This window comes from Colobus angolensis, unplaced genomic scaffold (assembly GCF_000951035.1).
Source record: "Colobus angolensis palliatus isolate OR3802 unplaced genomic scaffold, Cang.pa_1.0 Scaffold256, whole genome shotgun sequence".
NCBI classification, from domain to species: domain Eukaryota; kingdom Metazoa; phylum Chordata; class Mammalia; order Primates; family Cercopithecidae; genus Colobus; species Colobus angolensis.
The window spans coordinates 2,966,520-2,988,871 of NW_012115777.1; the positions used below are offsets into that span (position 1 = coordinate 2,966,520).

General features: G+C 41.3%; 1 protein-coding gene across 1 annotated transcript in view; it reads right to left on the minus strand.

Moving 5' to 3' along the window:
* The window catches only part of LOC105515203 (liprin-beta-1), a 173,411-nt gene extending 151,417 nt beyond the window's left edge, over positions 1-21,994 (minus strand). Inside the window, exon 1 of the mRNA XM_011946966.1 lies at positions 21,795-21,994. The gene's annotated coding sequence lies outside the window, so the exon portion shown is untranslated. The remainder of the gene's footprint in view (positions 1-21,794) is intronic.
* Positions 21,995-22,352: the final 358 nt, after the last annotated feature.

Here is a 22,352-nt window from a genome sequence, read left to right on the forward strand (position 1 = left end):
AAAACTTGGCTCCCTCCTTCTCCCTTTGTGACTCCCACCTTTATACCACAGATTAGTATTTCACAGGAACAAGAACTATCAATGGCACAGGGTCCTGGACAGGGCCACGGATCACCATCAAAAGTTTCTCTCTCTTCTTTCTCAATGACTCTGTACAATCCAGACCCTCTGTTGATGGAGACTACAGCTTCTGAAGTACAGCTGACAAGAGGCTAAGGGGATCAAGTTATGTGACTACCGTGTCCAACATCTCTGACTAATCTGGTTTGCCTCCGTCGCATACACTGAGAGGCGGCGGATTGCGGGAGAAGAGAAAGCTTTAAACAGCACACCAATTTCTCAGACACACTGTTCCTAGGAAAGCCTTCTGTCCCTAGTCCACAGGTTTTACCTACTGCTATTTGAGGCACTTGGAGGATTTTACTCTTGCCAAGTTGGCATTTGTTTCTGCAATGCAAAAATGTCTAGACTGAAGAGATCATATGGGAATTTCCATGCTTCAAGAACACAGGCAAGCATCTCTTTGCCTCAGGTAGATGCATTATAGCTCGTGGGAGTGCTAATGAGCACTAATTACTCTATTTATTCCCTGAGCCACCCAGCCAGCAACAAGAAATGCCTGGTGAAACTTGCTGGGTTCTCATATGTACTACGCAGGCTCTGTTTCAAAGGGCTGGTGCCAAAATGATTTGAAGGGATCAGCGTGGGGCTACCCAACTGGATTGTTATCTCAGGATCACTAGGCATATTTTTTTTTTTTTATTATACTTAACTTCTGGGATACATGTGCAGAATGTGCAGGATTGTTACGTAGGTATACATGTGCCATGGTGGTTTGCTGCATCCATCAACCCATCATCTACATTAGGTATTTCTCCTAATGCTATCCCTCCCTTTGCACCCCACCCCTCAACAAGCCCCAATGTGTGATGTTCCCCTCCCTGTGTCCATGTCTTCTTATTGTTCACCTCCCACTTATGAGTGAGAACGTGTGGTGTTTGGTTTTCTGTTCTTGTGTTAGTTTGCTGAGAATGATGGTTTCCAGCTTCATCCATGTCCCTGCAAAGGACATGAACTCATTCTTTTTTATGGCTGCATAGTATTCCATGGTGTATTTGTGCCATATTGTCTTTACCTAGTCTATCACTGATGGACATTTGGGTTGGTTCCAAGTCTTTGCTATTGTGCATAGTGCTGCAATAAACATATGTGTGTATGTATCTTTATAGTAGAATGATTTATAATCCTTTGGGTGTATATCCCATAATGGGATTGCTGGGTCGAATGGTATTTCTAGTTCTGATCCTTGAGGAATTGCCACACTGTCCTTCCACAATGGTTGAACTAATTTACACTCCCACCAACAGTGTAAAAGCGTTCCTATTTCTCCACATCCTCTCCAGCATCTGTTGTTTCCAGACTATTTAATGGTCACCATTCTAACTGGTGTGAGATGGTATCTCATTGTGGTTTTGATTTGCATGTCTCTAATGACCAGTAATGATGAGCTTTCTTTTATATGTTTGTTGACCACATAAATGTCTTTTTTTGAGAAGTGTCTGTTCACATCCTTTGCCCACTTTTTGATGGGGTTGTTTTTTTCTTGTAAATTTGTTTAAGTTCCTTGTAGATTCTGGACATTAGTCCTTTGTCAGATGGTAGACTGCAAAACTTTTCTCCCATTCTGTAGGTTGCCTGTACACTCTGATGATAGTTTGTTTTGCTGTGCAGAAGCTCTTTAATTTAATTAGATCCCATTTGTCAATTTTGGTTTTCGTTGCCATTGCTTTTGGTGTTTTAGTCATGAAGTCTTTGCCCATCACTAGGCATATTTTTTAGTCCTTTGTATCCTGTCAGTTAATAGTCAAGCAGTACCAAGTTTGTTTGTCCATTCTCTCCTCACCATTATCACCACAAACACCTCTGCCTCCAAATGTCCACTTTGGCTGCAAATTAAACAATCAGGCGGGACATGATGGCTCATGCCTATAATTTCAGCACTTTGGGAGGCCGAGGCAGAAAGATGACTTGAGCCCAGGAGTTTGAGACCAGCCTGGGTAATACAGCGAGATCTTGTGTCTATTTAAAAAATCAAAAAATTAGTCAGGCATGGTGGTGTGCACCTGTAATCCCAGCTACTCAAGAGGCTGAGGTGGGAGGATAGCTTGAGCCTAGGAGGTTGAGGCTGCAGTGAGCTATGATCACGACACTGCACTCCAGCCTGGGTAACAGAGCAAGACCTTGTCAAAAAAAAAAAAAAAAAAAAAAAGCAGGGACTGGGGGGTGCGGGGAAGAAAAGAAAAAACACAAGCAACAGGCTTGAAATTTTAGGAAAAGAATTTCCTACTGACCAATACAATTGGTTGAGGCATTTTACAATGTCCTGCACTCAGCTTGCAAAAGTTGTAAGATTTAGCCAACAGTATGCTCATTTTGATCCTTGAACTCTAAACATGACAGGAAACTTAGAAATCATGTAAATTTTACATAATCACTCACCTTAATAGTATCTATGTTTTAGGTGAAGCATATACACATGGCATGAATTATATTAAAACTCTAATTTATAAACGTGTATAAATTATATAAAAAAAGACTTTCTCCTTATGGTCTCTCCCTTCCTACCAAAAAGGGGAAAAATTAAAAAACCATAGGGCAACGGATCTAAAGTTCCCAGAACGGAAGTAAGAATGTTAACTCTTAACCCCATAAAGCCCCACTTACATTAGCATAACCTCGTATTCTAATACTAAGTTGATCTGTTATTGAAAATGCAACCATGGTAGCAGGGATAAAAAAATAAGAAGGTCCAAGACACATTTAAAGAGGATTCCCAAAGGGTATTTTTAACTCCATAGAAAAAAGACTGCATTGGATTATAATTCTAAATTAGAGTATTTATAGTAGTTACTTGGCTCAATTTATTAAAATGCAAAAGCTAAATTAACATACATTATACATTAAATGGCAAGACAACCTCATGTTGAAATTGTTTAGGCAAAAATGATTTAATTTCGGGGAGATTTTTTTTACGTGGTTGAACAAGGTCTGGCATAAAGACCAATCAAATCTAACCTAACTTTTAAATGGCAGGAAAAATAAAAATTTACTTAGCAACTTGCCTCCCCTGGGTTATTTAGCAGATTTGTCTTTTCTCATGAGTTTCTACAATCTTCTTTTTAAATGTTGCTCTGGTACCTGAATGTTTATGAAGCTTGGGCAAGTAACAACCTCATGAATGATACCAAAAATCTCAACTATGTGTAAGAGAAGGGTTATTGCCCTTCAAGAGAGCCGTCTGTACTTTTTACATGAACACGTAGACAAAACATGTTTTATTTTGCCTACGAGCACAGTCCTAAGCTGAGGATTCATCACGCAATTCTATAAGCAGAAGGATTTGAGAGAAGCAGATGACTTATCCACAACAGAAAAGAAAGTCTACTCAACAGAAAAATAAATAGGTCAGATAAAGTAGTGTTTCTAGCATTTAAATATAGTGATACTCACTAGAATTTCCCAAGTCTCTGCAGATCTACCAGCAATTCTAAAACTTTTAAACCACAAACAAAAAAAGAACAGCAGCATTTTCAGCTTTGCGATTAAGAAACCATCATCACAGAGCTTCTACAAGGAATGAGCACAGTGGTGCTGCACTAGGCATCTTGCATATATTAGGTGGGCGCAAAAGTAATTGCCATTTTGGCATTGAAAGTAATGGCAAAAACCACAATTACTTTTGCACCAATCTCAACTTAATCTTTTTAATACAGTTGTCCCTCAGTATCTACGGGGAATTGGTTTCCAGGATACCCATACACATACCAAAATCCACATATGCTAAAGTTCCTTACATATTCACATATAACCTACACACATCCTCCCATTCTCTCATATACTTTAAATCATGTCTAGATTACTTAAGACCTAATACAATGTAAATGCTATGCAAATAGTTGTTGCATTGTATTTTTATTGTTGTATGGTTATTTTGTTTTTTCAAATATTTTCCATCTGCTATTGGTTGAATCCCCAGATGTGAAACCCTCAGATCCAGAGGGTCTACCATATTCCTACAAGGCGGACATTGTCATTTCCATTTTACAGATGAGAAAACCAGGGGTCAGGCTGGCTAAGTAACAAAGTCACAATGCCAAGATAGGGCTATGTAGGGATTCCAGTCAAGATATGTCTGACTCCAAAACCTAAAACAGTGCTACCCTCCGCCTAATAGTACCACCAAGAAACTACGACCAGAAAATACAATGATGGAATTCTTTCTTAAGTAGAGCAGGTCAGCCCTGGAGTCGGAAGCTCTGGATTTTAATGATGCATCTATTGAGTGGTGGTTTCCTCCAAATTAATGGAGATAGAAACAGTATTTAACCTCATAAGGTTGAGGTGAGAAGCATCTATAAAAACCCTGGTGAAAGGGTTTTGCAAAACAGCTGAGTGCTAGGCAAGCGCTAGTTGTTACCTTCATTTTCAAGCTACAGTTAGTGCAGCTGGTGAGCTGCAACAGGGCTGTGGGCTCCTATGAGTCCTCTCATAGGACTTAACCTGGGTGAGGCTGAGGAACAGAGCCTGCAGCCTCAAAGAGCAAAACTGAATGGGATGTGGCCTGAGTCTCTGCTCCGCCTGCCTTCTCACAGACTCAACAAATGCCTAACACACCCCTTGCCAGGTGTAGTCACAGATCTCTCAGCAAGTCACTGGTTTCAGTCACTCAGATGCTTCAGGAATCTAAGGAAGCCCCGCTGCCTTCAGTAAGCTCACTTCTACCGAGGGAAAAGAAATGAAAAACAAAGCCGAACAAACAACCCTCGGCCCAAAAACAGCTTCCCCTTTTCTCATCAACTTTATTTTCTCTCTCTCTCTCTCTCTCTCACACACACACACACACACGTGCAAGTTTTCCCATGATACATAGTGGGTACCCATAAGCCCTTCAGGCCCACTTATCCTCATGAGGAATCCCTGTGATACCCTACTTTGGGATATAATTTTAAACACTGATTATTCAGAATAGAGACTTCCAGAGCAGTAAGGGTTAATTTTAGTATAGACAGAGGAAAGTTGGAGAACCGCAAGTGCAAAAGACAATCAATAAATTAGACTGCATAAACATTTTAAACCTCTATATCACTAACAAAAATAAAAGACAAACCGAATTAAAAAATTAGAAACAGTAGGTGAAAATATTTGCAGCAACTTTGACAGATGATTAATAAGTGAAATACACGAACTAGAGTTTATGACAAATGAGAAAAATACTAATTCTCAATAAACGGGCAGAGGACATGAACAGTTTGTTAAGAAACACCCAATAGTCATATGAACATGATTTAGCTCAGTAATATCAAATACATTAAAAAGAAAAAAATTATTTTCTCCTAGAAAATTATCAAATGCTACTAATATGAGAACATCACTGTGCTAACAGGAGCGAAAATTAGTAGAAGCTTTGGGGCAACTGACAGCAATACTAATCAAAATATCCACACATATCCTATCCTTTTGTTCTGCATATGATCATCTATTGTAGAGACAGGAATGATCTGAAACCCAGAAAATACAGAATGCACAAATGCTTGTCAAAATTGAAAATAGGCTGGGTGCAAGAGCCCACGCCTGTAATCCCAACACTTTGGGAGGCTGAGGCAGGAAGATCACTTTTTTTTTTTTTTTTTGGTAGAGACAGGGTCACTGACAAGAATCACTGATGCTGATGAAATTAAGCCTTTTGGTGTTTGCCTTTCAAAGGATGATTCTGCAGTCTTTGGGATGGCTTTCTTGGGGTAACAGCTAACTACACCAAACTCTTTGCATTCATTATCTTGTTTCATCTTTACAACCCTTTAAGGCAGTGTTTCTCAACCTCAGTACTACTGATATTTTGAGACACAGTCTCTACAAAAAAAAAAAAAAAAATTACCCAGACATGGTGGCACATGCCTATAATCCTACTACATGGGAGGCTGAGGCAGGAGGATCACTTGGGCCCAGCATTTTGAGGCTGCAGTAAGCTATGATCACATCACTGCACTCCAGCCTGGGTGACAGAGGAAGACCCTGTCTCTAAGAAAAAAAAAAAAAACAAATTTGAAAATAGGCTATATTTTTACAATGGGATAAAATAATGAAACACCCACAAATGGAATGTTTTACAGTCCTTAGACATATTTACAGACATTTTAGTAGTGTAAGGAAATGAAAATAAAATGATGTGAAGTTTTAAAAATAGTGGGACACAAAATTACATACTCAGAATACTTCATCTATGGAAAAAATATAGGAATAGAAAAAGAAGAAAACACACTAACACACCAAAGCTAACTATACCTTCATGTGAAAGGATTACTGATGCTTTTTTTCTCTATTTTTTCTATGTTACTCAAATTTTCTATAAAATACACATATCACCTTTATAATTACAAAAAATGTTTAACAATTTAAAATATAAATCCACAATAAACAATAGATGGAAATCCAGCAGCTAGCTCTCCACCCTCTTACTCCCACAGATAGGCAGGTAAGGCAGTAAACAGGGGGAAAAGCTGCTTTGTTTAAAATCCAGGGCTAGAAAAACATAAGCCTTCTTGATGTGAAAACCAAAACGTTTCGTGTCTCACGTATCAAAACAGGTTTTGGGAATTTGATAGTCAAAACATTTTCCATCAGAAGATTTAAACCCGCACACCAAAATTGTCTCCACAGAACAAACTAGTAAAGCAAGCAGGAAGTTTACCAGGAATACCCTAAAAACTAATAATGGCTTTTACAGCTCTGATAAATCCACGCCAGCTCACAGTAGTACACAGTGTAACATAAACAACCTGTAGTGAGTCTGTCACCACTCCTAAACAGGAGAGCATGAAATCCTTAGCATAAGGCTTCTCACTGGCAACAATCACTGATGCTGATGAAATTCAGCCTTTTGGTGTTTGCCTTTCAAAGGATGATTTTGCAGTCTTTGGGATGACTTTCTGGGAGTAACAGCTAACTACGCCAAACTCTTTGCAGTCATTATCTTGTTTCATCTTCACAACCCTTTAAGGCAGCATTTGTCAACCTCAGCACTACTGATACTTTGAGTCAGGATAATTCTTCAGTGGTGGGGGGCTGTCCTGTGCATTGTAGGATGGTTAGCCACATCCCTGGACTGTACCCACCAAGTGCCAGCAGCACCCCCACCTCCAGGTTGTGACACAAAAAATGTCTCGACATTGTCAAATGACTGCTACAGGCCAAAATCACTGCAGTTGAAAACTACTGCTACAAAAGTATACAGTATTACTGCCCATATTTGACAAATGAGGAAACTGAACCACAGCTATAGGTCCATCTAACTCCAGAGCCCAAGATCCACCATTCCATATTACCTTCGTGCCCAGGTAGGAGGCCAAGCTTAGAGTATACCTAATACTTCATTTTCTACCTGGGGCATCTTTGCATCTCCATGGAGCCTGGCATAGGCCTAATGCATATTGATTGAATGAACCAATCATCTCATCACATATTTACTGAGTTCCTACCGGCTAGCAGGTCTTGTCAACAAAGGCAGTCATGGTCCTCAACTAGTCCATAATATATTTCAAGAAATAAGATAAACCCGGGAAAGAGCCATTTTGAGAGTCAGTGTTGGAAAAAAGTCTCAGTTTCCTCATCTGTAAAATGGAGGCAATGCTAGCGCTGCCTCATAATTAACTGAGATACTGCAAGTACAGTTCCTATCACAAAGTACAATTTCAAATAACAAGTAGATGCCAGATCTCAAAATCACTGGGCTGGAAGGAACCTTCAAAGACAACATTAACTCACCACCCAATTGGTACTTGAGCAGTTAAAACCCAGAATTTGATTACCTGATTCCTGCAAAGTTCCTGCACGAATGAGTTCTGACTGAGACTCTCAGCTACGTTTTCCTGATGAACTGCTTTTAAGTGGGTCTGGAGGAAAGAGGAGACATTAAGCAAAGAGAAGAGCAATGGGAAAAACAGAAAGGTTTGCTGGACTTAAAGCCACCCAGGGATTGGAGGCGGAGTCCTCTGCACAGAAGGGCAGGGAAAGGCAAGCTTGGAGAAAGAGGTCAAGATCAGATGAGGTCACAAGATGACACAGTGGTAATAATAGCCAGGCAAGACTTAGGAAATATTTCTCCTAAAAAAAAGCAACCAGAGGCCGCTACAAAGCACATACCCAATTTCCATTATGTACAGGGAATTTAACTTCTCAGACTAAAAGATCAACATTCAGGTTGCTTCACACCATTCTTAAGAATAGCCAGATACCTGTTTTCCATTTACATAGCTGCAAGTGAAGATTTTCCCACAGCAAAGAATTACTCTGCCTTAAGAGTAAACCAAGGAAAAAGATGAACTGGGCATCTTTCTCCCCATGCCCAGTCCACCTTGTTCTTTAGGGCACCAGCACAGCACAAGGAAACAAGAGCCCACAGTGGCCAGACCTCTTTTTAAAATCTGAGTTTCAAGAGGTGAATTTCAGTAAGTGAACCCTCTCAAAGCAAGTGTTGGCTGAAACTTCTCTATTAATAACACGTAGGCCAAACTAACCCTGTCTCCATGCAGTCTCCACCCCAGGAACACCAGGATGAGAACTCTGCTGTAAGCCATGGCTCACAGGAGGTCAAAGAAAGCTTTGGAGTAGGCAGGGTGGCCTGGTACCAAACTTACTTGGAAAATTTGTCTGGCAGTAAGGTGCAGAATAAAGAAAAGGGGGGTCGGGCGCAGTGGCTCACATCTGTAATCCCAGCACTTTGGGAGGCCGAGGTGGGTGGATCACAAGGTCAGGAGTTCGAGACCAGCCTGGCCAACATAGTGAAACCCTGTCTCTACTAAAAACACAAAAGATTAGCTGGACGTGGTGGCAGGCACCTGTAATCCCAGCTACTTGGGAGGCTGAGGCAGGAGAATCGCTTGAACCAGGGAGGCAGAGGTTGCAGTGAGCCAAGATCACATCATTGCACTCTAGCCCGAGTGACAGTGAGATACTCCATCTCAAAAAAAAAAAAAAACAGAAAGGACCACCTGCAGGGCTCCAGTAGGAGACAATGACAGGGTCTGTACCAGAGAGGAGGAGGATGTGAACACAGATATACTGGTAGGGGGAATGAAGAATGATTAAAAAATTATTGAAAGGCAAAAATGACCTTCCTGATGGCCAGGAGAGGGTCCCCTAGGCTACCACCCACAAAGCTGATACATTGCAAACTTTAATAATGAAGCTGAGACATTAGGACCAAGGGAAACTTAGCCTCAAAAGTGAGCTCTTTGACTTCTGAGACATCTTCATGGACCTGTGGCCTGGGCAGTAACACAGGACCCCACGCTCAGAAAAGACCCATGGTTGGTTTAATACTCTACTGTCACCGTCTTGAGAATGATAAGAATTTTGAATTTGTGTTGTGTAAGTCAGGTCCAATGGGACAATGGAGCCCACGGAAGTGAGCAGAGGAGAATGATGTGATATGATTTGGATGTTTGGCCCCTCCAAATCTCATGTTGAAATGTGATTCCCAATGTTGGGTGTGGGGCCTGGTGGAAGGTGACTGGATCATGGGGGCGGATCCCTCATGAATGGTTTAGCATATCCCCTTGGTGATGAGTGAATCCTACTCAATTCGTTCATGGGAGATCTGGTTGTTTAAGAGTCTGGGGCCTCTCCCTTCTGTCTCTCTTGCTCCCTCTCTTGCCAGGTGACAAGCTAGTTCCCCTTGCCTTCTGCCATGATCGGAAGCTTCCTGGGGGCCTCGTCAGAAGCAGATGTTGGCACTATGCTTCATGTACACCCTGCAGAACTATGAGCCAATTAAACCTTTTTTCTTGATAAATTACCCAGTCCTAGTTTTCCTTCACAGCAATGCAAAAGAGCCTAACATAGCACGTAATATGTACAGCCACCGTTCCTGGCCTCTCTATTCACACACATTTCCCAATGCACCATGAATTCCGGTGAACTCCTGGTGCGTGGGATTTCAGCAAGACTTAAAGTGAGTGCAAGGTAAATGTGTTACAAATACAACTGAATAAGCAGGCAGGTGGATGCTGACTGCCCCAAGAGGCAATGACTTCCATTTTGATTGCACACAGAAATGTCTTTCTAAGACACACAAATGACCAGGGAGCCTTAGCGTTTTATCTCTTTCTCATGTTACTTAACCATATTAGCCAACCACTTATGCTGAAAATGATGGCACAGAAGGAAAAGGAATGATAAGGCAACTCATAGCTGCTGCTTCTTTCAGTCCTTCATTATACATCATAAGCCAAAGGTAGGTGTCAATAGAATGTGCACGTGTCAAGAAGTGAAATAAAAGTAGTTTAGTTTTGGGCAGTGTTTCTACTGTTCTCATAACAATATACATATGCATCAACAACTTCAGTAATTCTGCGTATGAGTTCAATGCTCTATATTTTCATTTAAAACCAGCATTGCAATGGGCGCAGTGGCTCACGCCTGCAATACGAGCACCTTGGGAAGCCAAGGCAAGAGGATTGCTTGCGCCCAGGATTTCAAGACCAGCTTGAGCAACACGGTGAGATCCTGTCTCTACAAAAAATTAGCCAGGCACACACCTGTAGTCCCAGCTACTTGGGAGGCTGAGCGGGAGGATCACCTGAGCCCAGAAAGTAGAAGCTGCAATGAGCTGTGACCACACCACTGCACTGTAGCTTGGGTGACAGAGTGAGATCCTGTCTGAAAAAACAAAACAAAACAAACCAACAACAACAAAAACCAACACTGTATAATACAAAGATGAAGAGTAAATCATACTAAAAACTTCAATGTTTAGTTTTTTAATTTTTAAATGGAATTCATGCTATAATTTTAATTTTTAATTTTTCTTCACATAGAATGACAAGCAGCCAATACTATGACAGGTCAAGAGAAAAAAACTGTATGAGAAAGGAAAAAAGCTTCATATTTTAGTACCTTTAGCAGCACTTTTTTCTTGCCTTTTGAATAAGGGGTCACACATTTTCATTTTGCAACAGGCTCCACGAATTCTACAGTCGGCCCTGCTGAGAACCGTTGAACTCAAGAATATTATGCCTATCAATTTATACCGCACACACATGAACAAGCCTTTACTGACATCTTTCAAAGCAACCACCATAAGACCCACCAATGGACTGATGGGGTAGTGATTTTTAGTACCGTATTCTTAATTACTGCATTCCTCAATCCTTTTCTCGCATACCCCTGATGTCATTACCACAACAAATCTGCTGAAATGCCACAAGCTTATGTCTTTTCAACTAAAGATCTTTCTAGAAATAAGTAAACTGAAGATCAGAGACCACCTTATCAGGAGGATAATTTAATCCAGTGCTGTCTCTGTTGGATAATTCCCTTCTACAGAGTATTTCCTGGTGCCTTGATGGATCTGTTGTAACCAAACCCCAGCTGTGAGCTCCAAAACCAGTTGTTTCTCACCACTGAGAGCTCAGGTGTCCCCCAAGAAGTTCGTCTGTGAACCATTAAGTCTGGTTGTCTAAAAATTCCTCCTTCAAAGACAGTCAAGTTTCCCTTTGTCTAATTTCATTCTCCTCTTTTTTTTTTTTTTTTTTGATAACCACTACTTTCCACTTCAATAAACCAACTTCCTGCCTCGAGACACATTCTGGCAAATGTGTCAGTTTGTATTGTTCAGATGAGAGACTTCTGTCATTCTTTCAAATTTTTCCTCTATAACAATAATCCCCAGAGCCAGCCTCTCAGGAGCCTGAGTTACTTGTCTGTGAATTTCCTTTCACTGCTTCCTACTCTACTGATAAATCAATGCAGACTGCCTGCAGTGAACTTACTCAACTCGTATCCCTTCTGATCACATCTTTTTTTTCCCATTTCCCCCATCCTCTCTTCCACCGCATCAGAAGAAGTGTTCTCATAGCCCTCCACTTGATTTTGGGTCTATCCCCATCTCTCTACCCTGGACCATGCACTCATTCCTTCCTCTCTTTTCCTTCTTTTAATATCCTCCTTTCTACCTGAGCCTTCCTCAAACGCAAGCTATCTACCATGTCTCTCTCGGATGAATTCCTTGAAAGGATGAACTAACTGGGCTGCCTGCAGTTCATCAGCTCCCGTGCAGTCTTCAATTTTTTGCATTCTGGATTCCAAGTTCATGAACTGACCTGGCAGCAGGACCAGGGTCAGTCTGTTGGATGCAGCCTTGTAATGAGTCTGTTGCACTGGATGGCATGGTTAGTTCACTTACGTTGTGCTTCTTTCCTTGGCCGCCATTGTCCTCCACTTCTCTGCAGATTCTGCTCTATCTCCTCTCCTAACTTCTTTTTTGCCTGACCATTTCTAAATGTCAGGAGTCCCCTGAAGATTGTATGCCTGCTTCTCTTTTTACTCTACATACTCTTGTTTGGGGAGCTCATCTATTCTTGCTCTTTACATAACAGCCCTATAGAGATGATCCATTAGTCTAGGCTTTGGCCTAAACTCCAAGCCTAAATTTCTAAATTCTTGCTTAACATCTTCATACAAATAATGTCAACTAACAGTTCATACTGGCTTTTAACACTCCAAGTACAGAACCACGCCAGAGGTAGGAATAAGAAGAGGTTGAAGATACTGGCCCTGAAGCTGCACCTGCCTGAGTTCAAATTCTGAGTTTGACACACAGAATCTGTGTGACCCTGGGAAAGTTACTTAGCCTCTCTATGTCTCAGATTCCTCATCTGTAATATGGGATTGATCTAGGTTGAAATATTTAAGGTGCTTAGAGTAGCGCTTGGTACATAAAAAGTATAACCTACCAGCTAAGTGTTACCTATTATTATTGTTATTCTCCTAAAAACCTGATAAGATAGGTACAATGAGAAAATTAAAGATAATGTGGGTCATGATGGAATCTCAAACTCCAGAGATGTTCAAATCTTAACTCATGTTTCCCATTAAAATTCAACTTTCACTTAGCCAGGCATGGAGGCATGTCCCTGTAGTTCCAGCTACTCGGGAGGCTAAGTCAGGAGGGCTGCTTGAGCCCACGAGTGCACGATGATCACAACTGTGAATAGCCACTGCACTCCAGCCTGGGCAACATAGCAAGACATCATCTTTAAAAGAAAATTAACTTTTGCATATGGGCCATTCTTGATTTAGGGTGTTCTGTCCTTCTCCCTCCCCTTGCCCATATACCCACTAGAAACACCCAATCTGCATTTCCAGAGTCATTTTTATAAAACAATAGTTCCCTCACTTTTTCTTTTCTTAAAAACATCTTGTTTCAAGGTACAATATTGTCACTCTCTTTAAAACCCTGTAAGATTTGCCCCAATATAACTTACGTCTTTTCAAACAATATTGTTCTCTCTTTTCTCTAGATCTAATCTCACTCTATTCTACATTTTGCTGCAAACCCAAGTATGCTCATCTGTCCCCAGTGCCTCCTCAAAATCTCCTCCCTACCCTTTAAGACCCAATCAAATCCCACCTCTTCTAGTGGAACCTCCCGAAACCTAGTCTCTTCCTTTGCTCTGGTGGCTAGAGTAGTTCACAGAATGCTCTTCCCCAACCAACCTCCAAAAGGACCAAAAAATAGATGTTTAAAATTTAAAATATTTTTTATTTCCCGAGTAATGTAACATAGATGTAATATACTTTAAAAAAAAAACACAAATACGAATTTCCCTTCATCTCAACTCCCATAAGCCATCCCACTTAACAGTTTTTCATGCACTGACAAATGTAAACCATACATGTGTGCTTGGTGTTTCACTTCTTAAAATATACGTAATAGACATCTGTACAAGTCAGTATATTCAATCTTTTTAACAGTTAAACAGTATTCTAAATCTGCTTTTTATTACAGTCATGAATAAGCTGTGCCATCTCTTTCTGCCCCCATCTCCTGTATGTGAATACTCTTAAGGTAAAGATCATGTTTTGTTTGTCTTTCCATCTCCAAGAGGACCTTGTACCAAGGCTAGGAATTGCTTAACACATGCTTAATGAAATAGTAACAACAATATCTGTCATCAAACCAGTGCATGTTGTGTGCCAAGAAAGCAGCTGTTAGTGCTTCACATATATTATCAGATGTAATCTTCATAACCACTCAATTATCCCCATCTCACAGAAGACTTAACCAAAATCACACAGCTAGTAACAACAGGGGATTCTAATCCACATCTGTCTAACTCTGGAGCCCCCACCCTTCTCCCTGTGCTATAGTTAATAAATTTTTATAAGGACATCCTCTGCTTTCTTAACCAAAGCTGGAGAACAGAAGAGTTCCAAGTATTCTGGTGTGGGCCGGTGGGAATGAGGAAAAGAAACAGGAGGTACAATAAATGCCAAGTAGATAGAGTTAAGGGATTGTAGCTGTAAACCTACCGAGAACCTTCTAGGAGAAAGAGCTGAATTCTTTGCCTCCCCCTTTCAGGCTCCCCACTACACTTCCCTTCGGTAACAGTGCCACCATTTGTTGAAGATCTTCCATGTGCTGAATATGCCATTATTATTCCTATTACTAATTTCTGGCCGGGCATGGTGGCTAACGCCTGTAATCCCAGTACTTTGGGAAGCTGAGGCTGGCAGATCAGCTGAGATCAGGAGTTCAAGACCAGTCTGGCCAACAATAGTGAAACCCTGCCTCTACTAAAAATACAAAAAAAAAAAAAAAATTAGCTGGTCATGGTGGTGGGCACCTGTAATCCCAGCTACTTGGGAAGCTGAGGCTGGAGAATCGCTTGAACCCAGGAGGTGGAGGTTGCAGTGAGCCAAGATTGCACCACTGCACTCCAGCCTGAGTGACAGCGTGAGACTGTCTCAAAAAAATAATAATAATTTCGAATTATTTCTAATCCTTGCAAAAATGCTATGGCACATATATCAGAGTTACCACTTTATAGACGAGAAGGCTGAGACCCAGAGAGGTTAAATTACTTGCCAATATTAGACTGTAATAAATAGCAAAGCCCAGGATTCAAGTTGAGGATCTGCATGGCTCCAAAGTCCTGTTTTTCTCGTACAGAATAAAGCCTTTTTATTTTTAAAGAAAAGATGAACTATGATTTTTAAACATTCAGACTCAGTTAAGATCACTTTTGGCTGCAAGTAACTGGCCCAAGTTCTGTGGTTTAACCAAGTAGAGATTTTATTTTTCTCACAGAGTCAAGAAATGGGCAGACAGGGTCCAGTAGAGCAGTTGCAGAATGCTATCAGCTTTCTCAGCCTCCTTCTAACTTTCCACCCAGTCATCCGTAACCCTCAAGCATCTTGTCTTTGGTCACACGATGGCCTGTTTACTTTCTCCAGGGAAGAAGTACAAAGAGCAAAAGTCTTAACAGGCAAGCTCACAGAGGCTTCCCCTTTAAAGTGCTTTGGGGAGCGGGGCATCCAGCTACTTACATCTCATCAGCCAGGACTACTGTCACTGAACCACCGCCCAGCTGCAAGGGATTCTGGGAAATCTAGCACTTAACTGGACATAGTGGTGAATTAAACAAAATGGATTCAGTTATAGAGAAGGAAGGGGGATAGATATCTGTTGGGCATCCAGCTGTGTCTTTCTCACAAGGTAATATGAAGTGCAAATCATCCCAGAGAATCAAATTCCTTTAGTAGACAAAAACAATAAAAGAAACTTAATTCTGTGTTTAGCAGCTTTCTCAGTTATGCAAAGTCACACACTGATGGAGGTGGAGGATGGAAGGATCTGAAAGTTTGACAAAACCATCCAGGCAGCTGATCCAGAGGAAAAACACTGAGACTCAGGTGACTGCACACAAATGGCCCTGGCCAGATCACAGGTTCAACCAGAGTGTCTCCCGTGAGTCGTCACTGTTTCCCTTCCTCCTTCTCACTTCCCAGAGTTAATTTCGAGAATCCACAGGTTCATTTGACTCTTCTATCATTCACAAGAAAAAGTAGAGTGTGTTCAAATTCCAATGCAAACAAAAGAAAACTCTCCACTGTGTCGTTATAAGCTGCAGCATCTTTAGAAAAAGATAATGGCTGCAAAGGCATTCTTTATGCAATAGCAGCTGCTCTGTCAAGTCAGTAGATGAAAAAAGTAGACCATAGAGTTTCAACCTTGTTTTCACTTTTTTCTAAATAAAGTAAATACAATAAACTTTCCTCATGAAAAACTTATGCAATTCTGTGGTAGTGAGAAAATATTTGTGTAGAGTAATATAGATGAAGAGAAGGGTGACAAAGTGCCAGAAAAAGGACATCGGTGAGCTTGATCCTAGGCACAAAGATACAAGAAAACACAGGTACATTTAGTGATATGGTACAATATTACTGCATACCATAAAAGAGTCCACACCATTCCCAATGGGCCTATCTAGTTCCTCCCCAAAACTACCTTGCTGGCCTAAAGAATCTGGCCACTTCTTAAGAGTTTAGCTTTTATTGCTAAAAGGAAAAATTAAAATTTGGCAACTTATTATTTATTTATTTATTTATTTATTTATTTATTTTTGACAGAATCTCGCTCTGTTGCCCTGGCTAGAGTGCAGTGGCACAATCTCAGCTCACTGCAACCTCCGCCTCCCAGCTTCAAGCAATTCTCCTGCCTCAGCTTCCTGAGTAGCTGGGACCACGGGCATGCGCCACCACACCCGGCCAATTTTTGTATTTGTAGTAGAGATGGGGTTTTGCCATGTTGGCCCGGCTGGTCTCGAACTCCTGACCCCAAGTGATCCACCCGCCTCAGCCTCCCAAAGTGCCGGGATTACAGGCATGAGCCATCGCGTCCGGCCTGGCCACCTCTTTAGGAATAGACTTGCCACTGAAAAAAGCCTTAGTCCCTCTTTCACCAGGTGAAATTTGAGTTTCACCTCTTAACAAAGACATGCACACTAAGAATGAGCACACCTACTCTTCTGAACTTGTCTTTTTATGTCAAATGCATAATTTCCCTAAATTAAAGGAGAGGTGAAAATATCCAGGCCTACCATGGAGTCCAGAGGGTGTCCATAAAATCTAGGGCCAGCCCCAAACATGATGGTGGTACTTGATCTTCTTCCTATATGATCCATATTTAAGACAAGACCCTTGGCCAGAATGACTGATACTCAATGCAATTTGAGTTTATACAATTCCTTTGGGCACGGACATTGTTAGGTGCACCCCTGTACAGAAAACCACTATACGATCTTTCTATTCTGAACTTATTACACTTGCCAACAAAAACAAGGATGTGGGGGGGGGGGCAGTAAAATGTGAGTCCCATCAAGTTCCCAGGGAGACGCATAACCAAAGAGCATTCACAAACTGTGACAACACGTCCACCTGGACCACTCAGAGTCCAAACCCACCTTTCAGAAACAGACACTCTTTAGTGGGTTTAGACTGGTACATATTTATGTCAGGTCCTAAACTGCCTAAAAAGTACGTAAACTTAAAACTCCTGGAAGAATCCATATTTCTTTTATCTCAAATCCAGTTGTCTGGTATGTTAATTTTTTGTTTTTTGTTTTTTGGAAGTGGAAAAACAATGCTTACCACTTGGCTTTTGGAAACATTATCATTGAACACCAATGAGCATCAGTAATTATTATATCTAAAACGAAGAGTGTAAAAGAAAAGATTCTATGTATTTTGTAGGGTGGAATAATTCAGTTTAGTTTTAAATTTACGAGCTCCATTTAACACAGCATCAATTTTTGTGAGTGACACATATGACAAAAGCTGTAGGGTTTTTTGTTGTTGTTTTGTTTTTCTAGGAAGAAGGTTCTAATGTGCACTGCAATGAATTTGAAAAATAACTGACATAACACACCACTGATGCACTGAATTACAAGAGCCCAGAACAGTTTTTGGACAGTTGGATAACTGATTTAATTGTGAAGTTATCCACCTTTAGTTGAACAGAAAATGCTGGCCAGAAGACATTTTGTTCTCTTTATTCACAAAGAATACCCTGCATAACTGGGCATTGTGGCTCACGCCTGTAATCCCAGCACTTTGGGAGGCTGAGGCAGGTGGATCACCTGAGGTCAGGAGTTCGAGACCAGCCTGGCTAACATGGTAAAACCCCGTATCTACTAAAAATACAAAAATTAGCCAGGCGTTGTGGCATACACCTGTAATCCTAGCTACTTGGGACCCTGAGGCATAAGAATCACTTGAAAACGGGAGGTGGAGGTTGCAGCAAACCAAGATCATGCCACTGCACTCCAGCCTGGGCAACAGAGAGAGACTCTGTCTCAAAAACAAACAAAAAAAAAAAAAAAAAAAACAAAGAATATCCTGCATCAAAATGTGACAGTAACCCTAACAGCTTTGACTCTCATATTTAAATCCATCTGTTTGACCATGGTTAAAAATAACAAAATAATCATGATAGTTATGATTATGGCTCCCTGAAAGATTTCACAACTGGCTGCTTAACTGTGATTTTTTTTCTTAATTTTGGAGCTAATATGACTTTCTAAGGAAATCTCTGAAAATAAAAATGTCATTATGCAAAACTTCTTGCCTATGTTTTCGCCTTGAAGCAACGTTTCTTTAATAAAGAATCAAGACACAGACCCAAACATGAATGAATATGCATTCATTAATTCATTCCTTCATTCATTGTTTTGAAAAGGTAATTCAAACTAGGCCAGAGACATGTAATAACATCTCTGAAAAGATAGGCTGGGCACCCATGGCTCACTCCTGTAATCCTAGCACTTTGGGAGGTCGAGGTGGGTTGATTACTTGAACCCAGGAGTCCAAGATCAGCCTGAGCAACATGGCAAAAACCCGCCTCTACTAAAAATACAAAAATTAACTGGGCATGTTGGTGCATGACTGTAATCCCAGCGGAGGCTGAAGTGTGAGGATCACTTGAACCTGGGAGGCAGAGGCTACAGTGAGCTGAGATTGCGCCACTGCACTCCATCCAAGGTGACAGAGCGAGACCCTGTCTCAAAAAAGAAAAGAAAAAAAAAGGTAGAGTGCTGAATAAGGTCTTCTTTCAGTTAACAGTTTGAAATAAAGCTGGTTTGGGATATAAATGAAAAGTTAATTTTAATGTAACAAATTATCAACATAATCTAAATTAACTTATACAAATATTGTATGAATACAAAAGGTTTTAAAAGAAGTCAGCTAGTCAGTAACTGAGGGAAAAATTACCTTGTTCTGATTTATCTCGTGGTGGAACAGGGAGTAACAAAAAGACTATATAAACAGTTAATTAACTGTCCCTCAGTGAACTTGTTCCCAAAAAATGTCAGTGATGCCCTTGAAATTAGGCACCATTGATCTGGAACTTCAATGTGTCCCTGGATTTCAAATCAACATTTATTCATTAAGGCCTGATGACCTTAATTTTTATTTTATTTTATTTATTTATTTTTGAGATGGAGTTTCACTCTTGTTGCCCAAGCTGGAGCGCAATAATGAGATCTCGGCTCACTGCAACCTCCGCCTCCCAAGCTCAAGCGATTCTCCTGCCTCAGCCTCCCTCTCCTGCCTCAGCCTCCCATGTAGCTGGGACTACAGGCGCCCGCCACCACACTTGGCAATTTGTTTGTATTTTTAGTAGAAACGGAGTTTCACCATGTTAGCCAGGCTGGTCTCGAACTCCTGACCTCAGGTGTTCCACCTGCCTCAAGTGCTGGGATTACAGGTGTGAGCCACTGCGCTCGGCCGACCTTAATTTTTAAAATTGCTCTTGGAAGTATGACAGTTGTGGGTCAAAAGTAATTTAACCAAAACCTGATCCTACCTTTCTCAATAACTCAAACATCTTTTAAGTATTCTGTGTTTTCCTCACCAGATCAGCCTCATAAACATGGACTGAGAAAGAGAAATATTGGTTTAAATTAAGTATGTAAAATTACTGCTATTACTCAAACTGTGAATCAAATTTAGAGTTTTGGTATATTCAAGTCCCTCAACTAGGACTAGTTTCTTGGAAAGAAAGTGTAAATCTGAATTTGGTACATAAGGATAACATCCTAAAGATACTCTTCTCTACTTAACCGTCTGGCTTTTGCAGCCCCATCTTTTGGTATTACAAATGCAGTTGGAACACTATCAACCAAGGAACACTACACTGAGTTCACATTATCCCACTCCACAGCTCTATCCTACTGAAAAAGTACACTGGAAATATGGTATGTTTTATGTACTCCCCATAGAACATAAATAGAAAAGACTTGTTCACCATCATTGCAGAGCCATTTGCAATTTCTGTCTTAAGCCAAAATACAAACCAAAATTAAAATGTTCTTGTCTTTCCAATAAAGCAAATTTTCCTTCCTCAAACAGCCTGCTATTTATCCACCCTATTTAATTTTTGCAGGAACTAAGAACAATACAGACCCAGGTATGTCATAAACAACGGCACAACCAAACACTTCTTTCTAGTTCTGAAACCTAATGATCATCTGGCTAGAAAGATAGAGAACCCCATCGATAGTCCTCTATCCCATTTCCTGACTTGGGTCTACTAGACGTAGTGTTGTGGCTTCATTCTTTCTCCATCTCCTGGAAATGCTTTTTCCTTCAGGGGCCTGGGATATGGATTTTGACTCACAATGAAGTCCACTCCCATTTCCTCCAGACCTGGCAACAGTAGGATCCTCACTGCTAAGGAGGAACTTCGGTGAAAGAAAGGGGAAACTTGACTCAGGAATCTCAGCGCTGACTTTTTTTTTTTTTTTTTTCCCCCTTCCTTAAAGCACTGATGAGAGAGGGTCCTGAATCAGTGTATGGAGTCAATTTCCCCGCCCCTTCGAGAAAGTCAATCACACCCAGTTAGTGACCAGGGCACACAAAATCTCCACACAGGAAAAAGACAGCGTTTGAAACAGGAAATAAACAAAAATCAGAATTCTGTTCTTTCACTTCTTAAAGTATCTTTTCACTTCTTAAAGTATCTTTTTCCTCCCGACAGGCAATTGCTTTCTCAAAATACCAAACTTGGACTTTGAAATCAAGTTCTCTTTCTATTGCTCTCCGCAGTTCTCACTGAAAGAAAGGATTTGTTTTGGTACCACATGTTGAAAAATTCACGACCCTATAATTAAGAGTTTATATGCCACGCCTTCTACTGCATTTCCCTGTTAAAACTCCCTTCTCTAAAAGAGATCCCTGAAAACACAACTACCAGCCTACCTTTAAAGCAGCCACAGGAAACAGATCTGAAGATTCTTAGCAGCCATCCTAACCCCTCCAAATACAAAGTTGGCAGCTGAAGGGATTTCTCGGTTAAAATGAGCGAATACTAGTTGCAGTTTTAGAAGTGTGCCCCCAAGAGACGAGTTTTCCCACAAGCTCATAATTAATAAACACCCCAAGTGAATTTCTCTCCTGACTGGACTACACAAAAGGATATTTTACATTGATATATAAGAATAACATTGATAGTCTTTTAATATATAACAGGCCACAAGGAGACAAAAAAATACAAAACTTTTTTTCTTTTCAACGAGCCTAATTTTTAAGTCGATGATTCATAATTTTTTGCGGCATTTTTAAATCCCCCAATATAGAGAGACACACACCCCTCTGGTTGGGGTTCTCAGGTATTACTGGGAACCTAGGGTGTGGGGGTCTAAGGATACAGACAAGACCTAAACGTCCAATCCTGGAGTATTCCTCACGTACAAGCTCGGTCGGAGCCCCGACCGAGTTAAGCCCTACCCTCCACCCCTACCACCCCCCAAAAGTGCCCGTTCCCATTGGGAAACAGGAGTGAGTTGCACAAGGAAATCGACCCGGGGAAGAGGAGGAGCAGCTGCAACAGCCAGCTGCAGCCACACAACGGTGCCACTTCCCTCCCGTCTCGTAGTGGAGCAAAACGCCCTTACCTGGGGGGTGGAGAGCCGCCGGCACTAGTTCCAAAAGTTCTCGTCCACCTCCTCTTGGAGTTCAAAGCCCCAGCACTCCGGCCCGTCCGCCGGCTCGCAGCACACGAGTCCTTCCCCGTCCCTTCCCCACCCTGCCTGCACTACACCATGTCAGGAATCCGGGCAGGCACCGAGCTGGGAGCTGACATCACTCCCAGTTCAGGTACCTCCCCCTCCCACTGCCGCCCTTCTCTCCTCCCTCCCTGCAGGAATCAGCCAAAGAGAGTCAGCAGTGGGGCGGGGCCGGAGGCGCCTGTGCGCCCGCTGATTGGAGCCGGGGAACTTCACTCAGAGGAGTCCACTAATTTTATACATTCCTCGCTGAGCCAGACTAGGGCTGGAAGTGGGTGGATGGAAGAAAATGCTGCCCTTCCTGCTATCTCTAAGGAACGGAGATAATGCGATGGGGAAGAACCTGGCGGGTCGAGTTTTAGACTTTTCTTGTTGTACTTACTGAGATTCCAGATCAGAAACGAAACTAATCCACGCGAATCCCCTTTTTAAGGAGAAACAATTGCC